The following is a 10,727-nucleotide window of genomic DNA, read 5'->3' as shown; positions in this document are numbered from 1 at the left end:
GCGAGGCCCGCAGCGGTGGCGTCGGCGGGGGAGGGGTCCGGCCCTCCGGCGGGGAGCCCGGCGGGAGGCGGAGCGGGCCGCGGCCGCGGCCGGGAAGAGTCTGGAACGTTCCGCAGCACGGGGGGCTCTTAGGTGGCGGAGAGGGGACGGGTGGGGGGACGGGGCGGTGCGCTAGGGGGCTCCTCTGGGGCGCGAGCGCACCTCAGGGTGCCCTTTTCTGCCCCTGCCCGCTGCCTCTTATACCTGCCCCTTGTTAGGTGGTGCGCTTGTCCCGTGTGAATCGTTCGGGACTCCTGACTCTGCCGGCTTCTCTCGCTTTCTGTTCTGTGTACGTTGTGGTGGGATCGGCTGCAAAGAACAGGTACTTCTAAGGTGTGGGGTCTGGAAAACAGAAAACCTGGGTGTCCAGACTCCAGGCCCCCAGCCCGCCTAGAATTCTAGTTAGTGGCACGTTAAAACTGTGAGGAACCCCTACGAATACTTAGCTCGCTTAGCTCACCCCACACGCACACACTCGCACACACACACCGACACACCTTCCATAGGAAACAAAATCAGTGGCAGGTGAGGTGATTTGTCCAAGGTCACTTGATCCATTCCTTACTGTTTTTACTCAGCGTTCAAACCGCACTTGGTCCTTCTGGGCACAGTTCCATAAAGAGAGGGGGAAAAGGCTGAATGTTTAGTAGCTGATGAAATTCCGACCTCAGAGTGAAAGAGAAACATGATTGTAAGAGAGGCTGACCTTGCGATTGTTTATTGATGTGATCATTACACTAAATTTAGCGTAACTACCGGGGACGGACCAGCAGAGGAACAGAGTTCAGCAGAAAGAATCGGTGCCCCACGAGAAAAGGCCAGGCATCCCTCCAGCTCCTCCTGGCTAGCCTCTGCCCCGCATTTTCCTAGAAAAACGTGCAGAAGGGATGGACAGACTGGCAACCTTAGCTTCAGGTGGGATTCCCTGCCTGCCCATTCTGGGCCCTCAGGGGGGGAAAAAAAGTGTTTCTGATAAGAAGTGTGAATCTTCAGCATGGTTTTGAGGAAGAAGAGAACTTTGTCGGTTGTGGAGTTGAGAGCTTCAGGGCGGAAGATGTTTTCTCAGTGGGTCTTAGCTGCTGAGGGTGATCGCGAAGCAACTTCGTCCCAGCAGAGTCTGTCAAAAACTTTGTCACTAATGATTCAATTTCCTACGGAGAACAACCCCCTTGAGAGCTTAAGCAGAGCAGGAGAGGACTCGGGTGAAAAAGAGGGCTTTTTTCCACCCCGAATTTTAAGATGAAAAATTTTCTGCCCATAACCAGGTGGGAAAAGAAAGAGTAGATAGAAGTTATTTTTAATTTTTAAGAAGCTGAGTAGGTTGAATAGAGGCCACTGCCTTGCCCACCACAGACTGGCTCAGTGCCTTCCCCTGATTTCCTGCATCCCTATCATGAAGTGGGGGGAGTGCTTCTGTTTCTTCTTGTGTGTATCTTCCGATAACCAAATCTGTCCTGACAACTTTGTAGACAGTCCGGTTGGCCCACTGTGAAGATGACGTCGTAGGTGCGAGGGCCAATAGATGGGCGCCTCGCTTGAACTTGTGTCACCTCATTGACTGCCGTGGTTAACTTCCCTGATCTGACGGGCGGGTATCTCTCTGGGGAAGTTAGTTAAGGATGGCGTTTGACTATAGGATCCAGACCTAAATCTTACCTTTGAAGTCTTCTAAAGATACACCTGCACAAAGGACAGAAGCTAGCCGATGACCAGTATTTAGTTGTTACTAGTCTCAGAACGCAAATGCCAGTATGGATCATTCAGTAACCTGTGCTTGACCTCTCAGAGAAATGCTTTTACGCTTGTCAGGGGCAGCCTAGGCTAGAACCAAAGGAGACCAAAACGCTTGTAAAAAAAAGGAGCCAATGCAAAACAGACAGCGACAGGGAAATATTGTATGTATACAATAGAGAAATGCATTTTGTGTCTACCCTATAGAAGCAAAGGCTTGTCAAGAAAGAGCCTGCGCCTCCATTCTCTAGAGTCACCCCCCCCCCCCAGGCATTCACAAGTCAGGTGACAGCAGCAGCATGCAGAAGGGAAAAAACCCTCAAGAGCTAGACCAAGAAGGACACACCGAGCTCCTGGCACTGTGGGTTGATAAATACTACTGAGCTAAGAGCAGTCCTTTCTGTCCTAAGGGATGACGTAAAGGAAAAGGGGATCCGAGTTTTCCGTCCCTGAGAGCCAGCTGTCTCCATCCTCTCCATTCTGTGTGCCCTCTCCCTAAGCAGTGAGGTCAGCCAACGACAGACCCGGTCTCCCGGAGACAGTATGGTCTGGGGTGACGGCAGAAAGGCTGACCCTGTTTTCCAAGGAACGGAATCTGCACAACTTCTCTGGGCAGCACACTCCCAACACTCAAGAACTAGGGTGGCCAAGCAATCCTTCCCTTCCTATAACCACCTAAAATTCTGTTTTCACTCAAGCCCGTTCTTAATCTTCGTGGTTCTAGAAAACAACCGGCTTGTGTCCTTCTGAAGTTCTTTCATACAAATGAAGACCTGACACCATTTCTTAAGCGCCTTTCCTCGAACGAAAACCCCCATTTCCTTTTAAAATGTTTACACATGAAAAAATGGCCATACGTGTATACATATATACGTATATCATATGTATATAGACCTATGTCTATACATAGGGAAACATTTTTGAAAAGGAAATGGCATATGTACACCATATAAAAAGATATCAATAGGGGCGCCTGGGTGACTGTTAAGCGTTCGACTTTGGCTCAGGTCATGATCTCACAGTTTGTGAGTTCAGGCCCCGCGTCGGGCTCTGTGCTGACAGCTCGGAGCCTGGAGCCTGCTTCGATTCTGTGTCTCCCTCTCTCTCGGCCCCTCCCCCACTCACGCTCTGCCTCTCTCCCTTTCAAAATAAACATTTAAAAAATAAAAAGATATAGATACACATACAGTGTTCATCGGTGTACCTCCTCGCCGGCTTCAGGGACAATATAGTCGGAGTGGAAGCCACCACTAATCCCTCACCACTTTCCTTTCCCTCTGTCCCCAGACCAATTTCCTTTTAGGCTTTCTTCATAAGGCCTCCTTCCTCTCTCCCTGTTGTTATTTACACACAGGCTAAAAAGCAACCCTGAGAGTATTGGGCAACAGATCCAGGAAAGAAGAGGATTTAACAGAAAACCTTATTCTTCTAACGCAGTCGTATTCAGCATTCTGTAAATGCATTCTGATGACTCCAAATTCCGCTAATGTTTACATCGTTTTTAGAGAGCACTTTCCCAAATTGGACATAGAACAAGGAATATTCAGTAGAACGGTCACTATCTTCCTGATGACCGGAGGGGCGGGTGTCGCAGGCCCCCTCCCCTTCCCGTTACTCGTTAGCACCCGTGTCTGGCGTGTGACGCTGGCTGAAGCTGGGCTTTTAGCTGGGGCTGTCTTCTGCTGTCCTTCAACATGTCCTCTCCAGGCAGCTGACGCTTCTTCACAGCATGGTGGCTGGCTTCCAACAGTCCCAGGAGACCGAGTCGGGCTATGTCACCTTTTCTGACCTAGCTTCAGAGCGCCTGCGGTCTCCCTCCCACCACAACCTGTTACGGAGTCGCAAAGGCCCAGTCCGTTCGAGAGGACAGGAAATAGACTCGAGCTCTTGATGGAAAAGAGGCAAGATTCTGGTGGAACATAAGGATCGGAAACACCGTTGCAGCCATTTGGGGAAATCCAATCTATCAAAACCAGCAGCAAATAAATTTAATTTTCATAAAACATAAGGGCGCCAAAATCATAAAATACATGGGGAAAAATTCACGAAAGATGTGCAAGACCTCCACATTGAAAACAAGGGACCCAAAGAAGACAATCAAAGACATTACCTGATCTCAAGTCTTATTGTCGTGCTAATGCTGATCAAGACAGTGCAGTGTAGACACATGTGCACAGACGCGTCACTGAAACAGAATAGAGAGTCCAGAAATACCACTAAATAACTCTGACAAAGGCACCCGAACAATCCAATAGGGAAAATAAAGTCTTTTCGATAAATGGTGCTAAAACTTGATGTTCGTGTGGAAAAAAATTAAATAAGCCTTGATCCCTTAACCATAACACAATAACTCAAAATGGATCATAAACGTGAGTGTAAAAAAACTAGCCATGTACAGCTTCTAGAAGAAACCATTTCTTAGACAAGACCTGGAAAGTAAAAGAAAAAACTTTTATCAGACATCACCAAAAATAAAACTTCCGTTCATCAAAAAACAACACCAAGAAAATAAACAGGCAGGCACAGTCCAGGAGAAAACATTCACAATGCACACACATCTGACAAAGGACCTGTTTCTAGAATATATGAGTAACTCCTACAACTCAATATTCCCAAGACAAATCTAATTCGTTAATGATCAGGAAAATGCAGATTCAAACACGATGACATATCAGTACACAGCAGGATGCTTAGAAATAAAGATTAACAACTCCAAATACTGTAGGAGTGGCGATACTTGGCCGGTGGGAGTGTCCAATGCCATAACCACTTTGAAAAACTCGTAGCTTCCTACACAGTCACATATCCACCTTCCCTATGACCCAGAAATTCCACTTCTACATATTTGCCCAAGAGAAATTTACACATATTTACAAAAAGACTTACAAATACAAATGAATAGTAATAACAGTGGGGCACCTGGGTAGCCCAGGTGGTTATGTGTCCAACTCGATTTTGGTTCAGGTCGTGGTCTCACGGTTCGCGGGTTCAAGCCCTGCATGGGGCTCTGTGCTGACAGTGTGGAGCCTGCTTGGGATTCTCGCTTTCACCCTCTTTCTCTATTCCTCCCCCACTTGTGCGGTCTCTTTCTCTCTCTCTCTCAAAACAGGTAAATAAGCTTTTTAAAAAACTTAAAAAAATGTTAATAGCAGCTTTATTCATGATAGCCTCAAACTGGAAACAACCCAAATATCCATCAACAGGTAAATGTATAAACAAATTGTGATATATTCATATTATGGGCTATGACTGAGGAATAAAAAGGAATAAATCACCAATACATACAGTAACACAGATGAATCTAAAAAACATAATGCTGAGTGGAAGCAAGATAAAAAAGAGTAAATAGAGTATAATTCCATTAAAGTAACCAGGTTAGGTCCAACTTCAAGTTCCTCGTGGCTTAAGCCCCATGTAAGCAAACCAGAACTTAAGTGTCTATGCTCTGTGCTTGGCTCCCCCAGAAAACAAAGGCCTAGGTCAACTGATCAGCGCTGGTCTGCCCGGCACAGATCACCTAACCCAGCTCCAAGAAGTGCCTTTGCTCCTTGTAAGGAAAGTAACCCTGCTTTAACCTATTAGCAAATGCCCCGTCCAAACTTCCTCAATCCTGCTCACTTTGGTCTATGAAAATTCCTTGCAAGGTGTTCAACATCACTAATGATCAGGGAAATGCAAATCAAAACCACGAGATAGCGCCTCCCACCTTTTAGAATTGCTATTATCCAAAAGACAAGAAACAAGTGTTGGTGAGGATCTGTTGAAAAGGGAACGCCCAGGCACTGTTGCTGGGGATGTAAACTGGTGCAGCCACTGTGGAAACCAGTAGGGACATTCCTCGAAAAGTTAAACACAGAACTACCATGTGGGATGATCCAGCCATTCCACTTCTGGGTATTTATGTGAAAGAAACAAAGACACTAACTCAAAAAGATAGCTGTACCTCCAAGTTTATTGCAGCATTATTCAGAATAGCCAAGACATGGAAACAACTTTATAGGTAGATAGGTACATGGATACATAGATAGATAAGGATAGAGATATAGAGATGTAGAGATTTATATATTATATTTATTATACTATGTATATATTTATTATATATCATATATTCTAAATACATATGTAATATATATTACATATTCTAAAAATATACATGTAATATATTATATAGAATGCACTATTACTCAGCCATAAAAAAAGAAGGAAACCTTGCCATTGCTGACATGCATAAGCCTTGATGGCATTATGCTAAGTGAACTAAGTCACAGAAATCTCACTCATACAGGCATACATCAGAGATATTGCAGATTTGGTTCCAGACCGCTGCAATAAAGCAAATATCACAATAAAGTGAGTCAAATGAAATTTTAGGTCCCCCAGTGCACATAAATGTTATGTTCACGCTATACTGTAGTCTGTTACGTGCGCAATGTCTAAAAAATATTCATACCTAATTCAAAAATACTTTATTGCCCCAAATGCCAACCATCATCTGAGCTTTTAGCAAACAGTAATCACTGACACAGATCACCAAACAAACGTAGTAATAATGAAGAAGTCTGAAGTGTTGCAAGAATTACCAAAATGTGACACAGAGACACGAAGGGAGCGGGTGGTGCTGGGAGAGTGGTGCCAGTGGACGAGTTCCACACCGGGCTGCCACAGACTTGCCATTCGTAAAAAACCTCCATTAGCTGGGAAGCACAGTAAAGGACAATACGGGGCGCCTGGGTGGCTCAGTCGGTTGAGCGCCCGACTTCGGCTCAAGTCATGATCTCGCAGTTTGGGAGTTGAGCCCGGCACGGGGCTTGCGGCTGTCAGGACGGAGCCTGCTTCTGACCCTCTGTCCCCCTCTCCCTCCGCCCCTCCCCTGTTCATACTCTCTCTGTCTCTGTCCCTGTCTCTCTCAAAAATAAATAAAACATGAAAGCAAAGGACAATAAAACAAGGTATGCTTGTATGGGGGGGTAGTGGAATGTGTGAAGGGGGTCAAAAGGTACAAACTTCCAGTATTACATAAATAAATAAATAAGGATGTAATGTACCACATGGGGACTATAGTTAAAAGTATTATATTGCATATTTGAAAGTTGCTAAAAGAACGAATCTTAAATCAAAGAAAAAATATTTGTAACTGTGTGGTGACGGATGTTAGCTAGCCCCCTTGTGATCATTTCACAATGTATGCAAATATTGAATCATCATGTTGTATATCTGAAACTAATATAAAGTTTTATGCCAATGATACCTCGGTAAAAAAAAAAACAATCTCTTGCCTTTTTAAAGCTGTTTGTTTTCTATCTGCTGGAGTGAATGCTCCCTGATTCATGAATTGCAGAATAAAAACCTACCTGATCTAGTAAGCGGATCTGTAAATCATCTGTAGGAAATTTTCTTTTATCAATTCTCTTTAAATGAAGTTTGAGAAAAGGCGAAAAACCCCTCTAAGGGTCAGGTTGTAAAGACTTACTGAAAAGAGACTCAAGGGAACTTCCTGGGATGACAGGTTTAATTTTTTTTTATATAAAGGAATGGATATTGGGTGTGTGCATTTTTCAAAACACATCAAACTGTACAGTTAAGATCTACATGTTTCACTGTAAACTTACCTCAACTTTTAAAATGTTTTTTTAATGTTTATTTATTTTTGATAGAGAGAGCATGAATGGGGGAGGAGCAGAGAGAGAGAGGGAGACACAGAATCCGAAGCAGGCTCCAGGCTCTGAGCTGTCAGCACAGAGCCCGACGCAGGGCTCGAACCCACGGACCTCGAGATCATGACCTGAGCCGAAGTCGGATGCTTAACCGACTGAGCCACCCAGGCGCCCCTTAAAATGTTTTTAAATGCTTGCACTAGGATACTCATATCTTATAATAGCAAAAACCTGGAAAACAAGCCCAATGACAAAAACATGAGCAAGTAAGTTAAAATTCTTTTTGAAGAATGTGTAATGGCTTGAGAAATTATTTATAACACAGTGTTAAATGAACAAAAGGGCAACATAAAACTGTATATATGTTGTGATCTATTTTTTAAATTTTTTTAATGTTTATTTTTGAGAGACAGAGAGAGAGAGACAGAGCCTGAGTAGGGGTGGGCGGGGAGTGGGGACACAGAATCTGAAGCAGGCTCCAAGCTCTGAGCTGTCAGCCCAGAGCCCGACATGGGGCTCAAACTCTGAGTCGAAGTCAGACACTGAACCGACTGAGCCACCCAGGTGCCCCCTATTTTTTAATATACATATATATGAACTGTGTGTGTGTGTGTGTGTGTGTGTGTATCCATATCTAAGGAGAGAGGTATTAAAATGTTAACTGTAATTCATTATTCCTGGATGGTGATTTCTATTTCCATCTCATGCTCTTTCAAATTTTTTACAATTTTACAATAAGAAAGTGTTCCTTAAATGAAGCGTAGGAATATAGTGAGTCTATCAGCCTAACGTCGTTGCTATGCTACAATTTCAGTTGCAAGGGATGAACAGCAGAGTGATCAAAGCAAGCGTCGGTTGCCAAGCTGAACTGGGGACCAGAAGGGATGTCACAATAACAGAGCAAAGCAACTCGCCAGGAAACGCAACACAGCTGCTGAGTATTGGGGAGTTCAACAGCTAACCCGGCAGCTTGATGACAACTGAACAAGTGTGAAAGCAGATGAGCTAGTTTTATAATAGTGATAAAAATAGCTGGCATTTTTTAAGTGCTTACTCTGCACCAGGCAATGAGCTAAATGCTTGACTTGCATTTCCTCACTTCATTTTCAAAACAATACAAACAGACAAGGACGTGATTCTCCTTAATTTGTGGATGAGAAAACTCGGGGTTAGGAAGGTTCAAGAGTTTACCCAAGATCACACAGGTAGGTAGTTAAGTGAGGCCGGAATGCGAGCTTTTGTCAATTCCGTGTCTAGTGGCCCCATCCATAATTATCGTACCCTCCAAATTGGTCGTTTCAACAGAGGAGAAGTTACCAAGAAAAAAAAAAAGTGTTTCTAGACCGTCATAGTAACACAAACCCAAAGCATAGTTTTATATAAACAGAATGGAAGACTTTAATCAAGTATCTACATTGTCTTCCGCAGCTGTGGACCAAAGACTACCAAAAGTAATTACAGCTTTGAACACATGCCGTCTCCTACACAATATGAGTTAAAACTCAGAGCTGACTGAATTCTGGAGTTCGTCAGATGAACATCTGTTGCTTTGTCATCTTTTATGACCCGACGTCTCTCCACTGCAACGGTTTGGAGGGAGAGGGCTAACGATATCATAGGCTGCACCTGCTACCACTGGAGTGCCCTTGGTAGTTTCTTAACAAGTTAAACATGGGGATCCTGAGTGGCTCAGTCGGTTAATGTCCGCCTCTTGATTTCGGCTCCAGGCATGACCTCACGGTTCACGGGATCGAGCCCGGAGTTGGGCTGCCTGCTGACAGCACAGAGCCTGCTTGCAATTCTTCCTCTTCCTCTCTCTCCCCGCCCCTCCCCTGCTCACACTGGTACTCTTACTCTCTCTCTCCCAAAAGAAATAAACTTTAAAAATAAAAGTAAAACTCACCCTATAAACCCAGCAATTTTGCTCCTAGAAATCCACTAAGAAAAATGAAAACATCCATCCACACAAAAACTTGTACACAAATGTGATTCATAATAGCCCCGTACTGAAAATAACCCAAACGTCCATCCACCGCTGAATGGATACAGAAAATGTGATATATCCTTCCCTGGAATACTATTCAGCAATGAAAAAGAAGTATTAATACAGGCTACAATATGGATGGACCTCACTAACATAAAGCCCCCCAAAATACCCTTTTGGCAAACTGATTCCTGAATATTAGAGAATTACTTGCATGAACATAACTTCAAGACAACATTTTGAGAAGTTAACATATAATATTTGGCTGGCTATCTGATTTATCATTTCTGTGGGCTACAGATCCTTTAGAAAGATTAATGTTCACATCACATTAAACATTTTTTTTCCCTGCTCTTTTCTACTTACTTGATCTGAGTTTCACAGGAGCAGCAAAGACAGATGAACGTTTTCTGAATTATTTAACAATCAGAATGCTTTAGGCTGCGTTTTGGCAGAGTAACAAGAGTGCACTCAGGCCACCCCAAGCCACTGTCCCCGTCGGGAAGGACAGGAATCAGCTCTCTGCAGGCCTGCCCCCAGACAGGAGCCAGGTGGGAAAGCTGGGACGGAGAGAAGTGGAGTCCGGAGGGCCCTGGAAGGTGGGGAGTGGCAGGTGGCCTCGGCTGGAGGTGTCCGAGGTCTCCCCACCGCGCTGCGCCCCGCTTCTGTGATGATGGAGGCGCGCTGCGCGCACAGCAGATGAAGCATCACCAGCGCGCATCCGAGCACAACGGCAACATACAGCATCTCAGTTATGACTTCACTTCGGAAAACCAGTCTGTCCAATATGCCTAGTAAACATCCCCTCCCGTTCTGGAGAGCGGGGCGCGCGTTTCACGGGCGGAACGTGGAATCCGGCCCCTAAGCGTAGGTAACCACTGCGCGTGCCCGGGTGCCGGCACCCCTCATCCACAGGACGCGGTCGCGTCCCCGGGCGGCTCTCCCGGCAACAGCCCGCCGTGTTCAAGGGGGCGACCAGGCCTGGGGTCCTCCTGCGCGTGTCCTGAGCCGTGAGAGGAAACGAGCACAGGCGGGGTGCGTGCAGAAGAGCAGGGGGAGGCAGGAGAGAAAAGGCAGGAGTTAGGGCAAAGAGACCGAGCCCCTTCCCTTCCTCCCACCCACCCCGCCCCCGCGCCCTGGACGCCGCCTGCAGCCCGGAGCCGTGCCTCTCCCTGGAGCTCCGCCGCGGCGCTCGGGGGCTCCCCACTCCCACGCCTGCACGCTCGGACACCGCGGCAGGCCGCGCGCGTCCTCACCACCCCCCCCCGCGTGCGCACGTACGCGGGTGCAGGGACCGACGCACGCCCCCGCCGGCCCAG

General features: G+C 45.9%; 1 long non-coding RNA gene across 1 annotated transcript; it reads left to right on the top strand.

The window, feature by feature from the left end:
- Positions 1–73: 73 nt before the first annotated feature.
- LOC125933669 (uncharacterized) lies at positions 74–4,049 on the top strand. The gene is made up of 3 exons (XR_007461056.1): positions 74–361; positions 787–954; positions 3,125–4,049. It is a non-coding gene; the product is annotated as an uncharacterized LOC125933669 (long non-coding RNA).
- Positions 4,050–10,727: the final 6,678 nt, after the last annotated feature.

Source organism: Panthera uncia (genome assembly GCF_023721935.1).
Source record: "Panthera uncia isolate 11264 chromosome A1 unlocalized genomic scaffold, Puncia_PCG_1.0 HiC_scaffold_16, whole genome shotgun sequence".
NCBI classification, from domain to species: Eukaryota; Metazoa; Chordata; class Mammalia; order Carnivora; family Felidae; genus Panthera; species Panthera uncia.
Note: the sequence above shows the minus strand (reverse complement) of the source record. Positions and strands in the feature narration are given on the sequence as shown.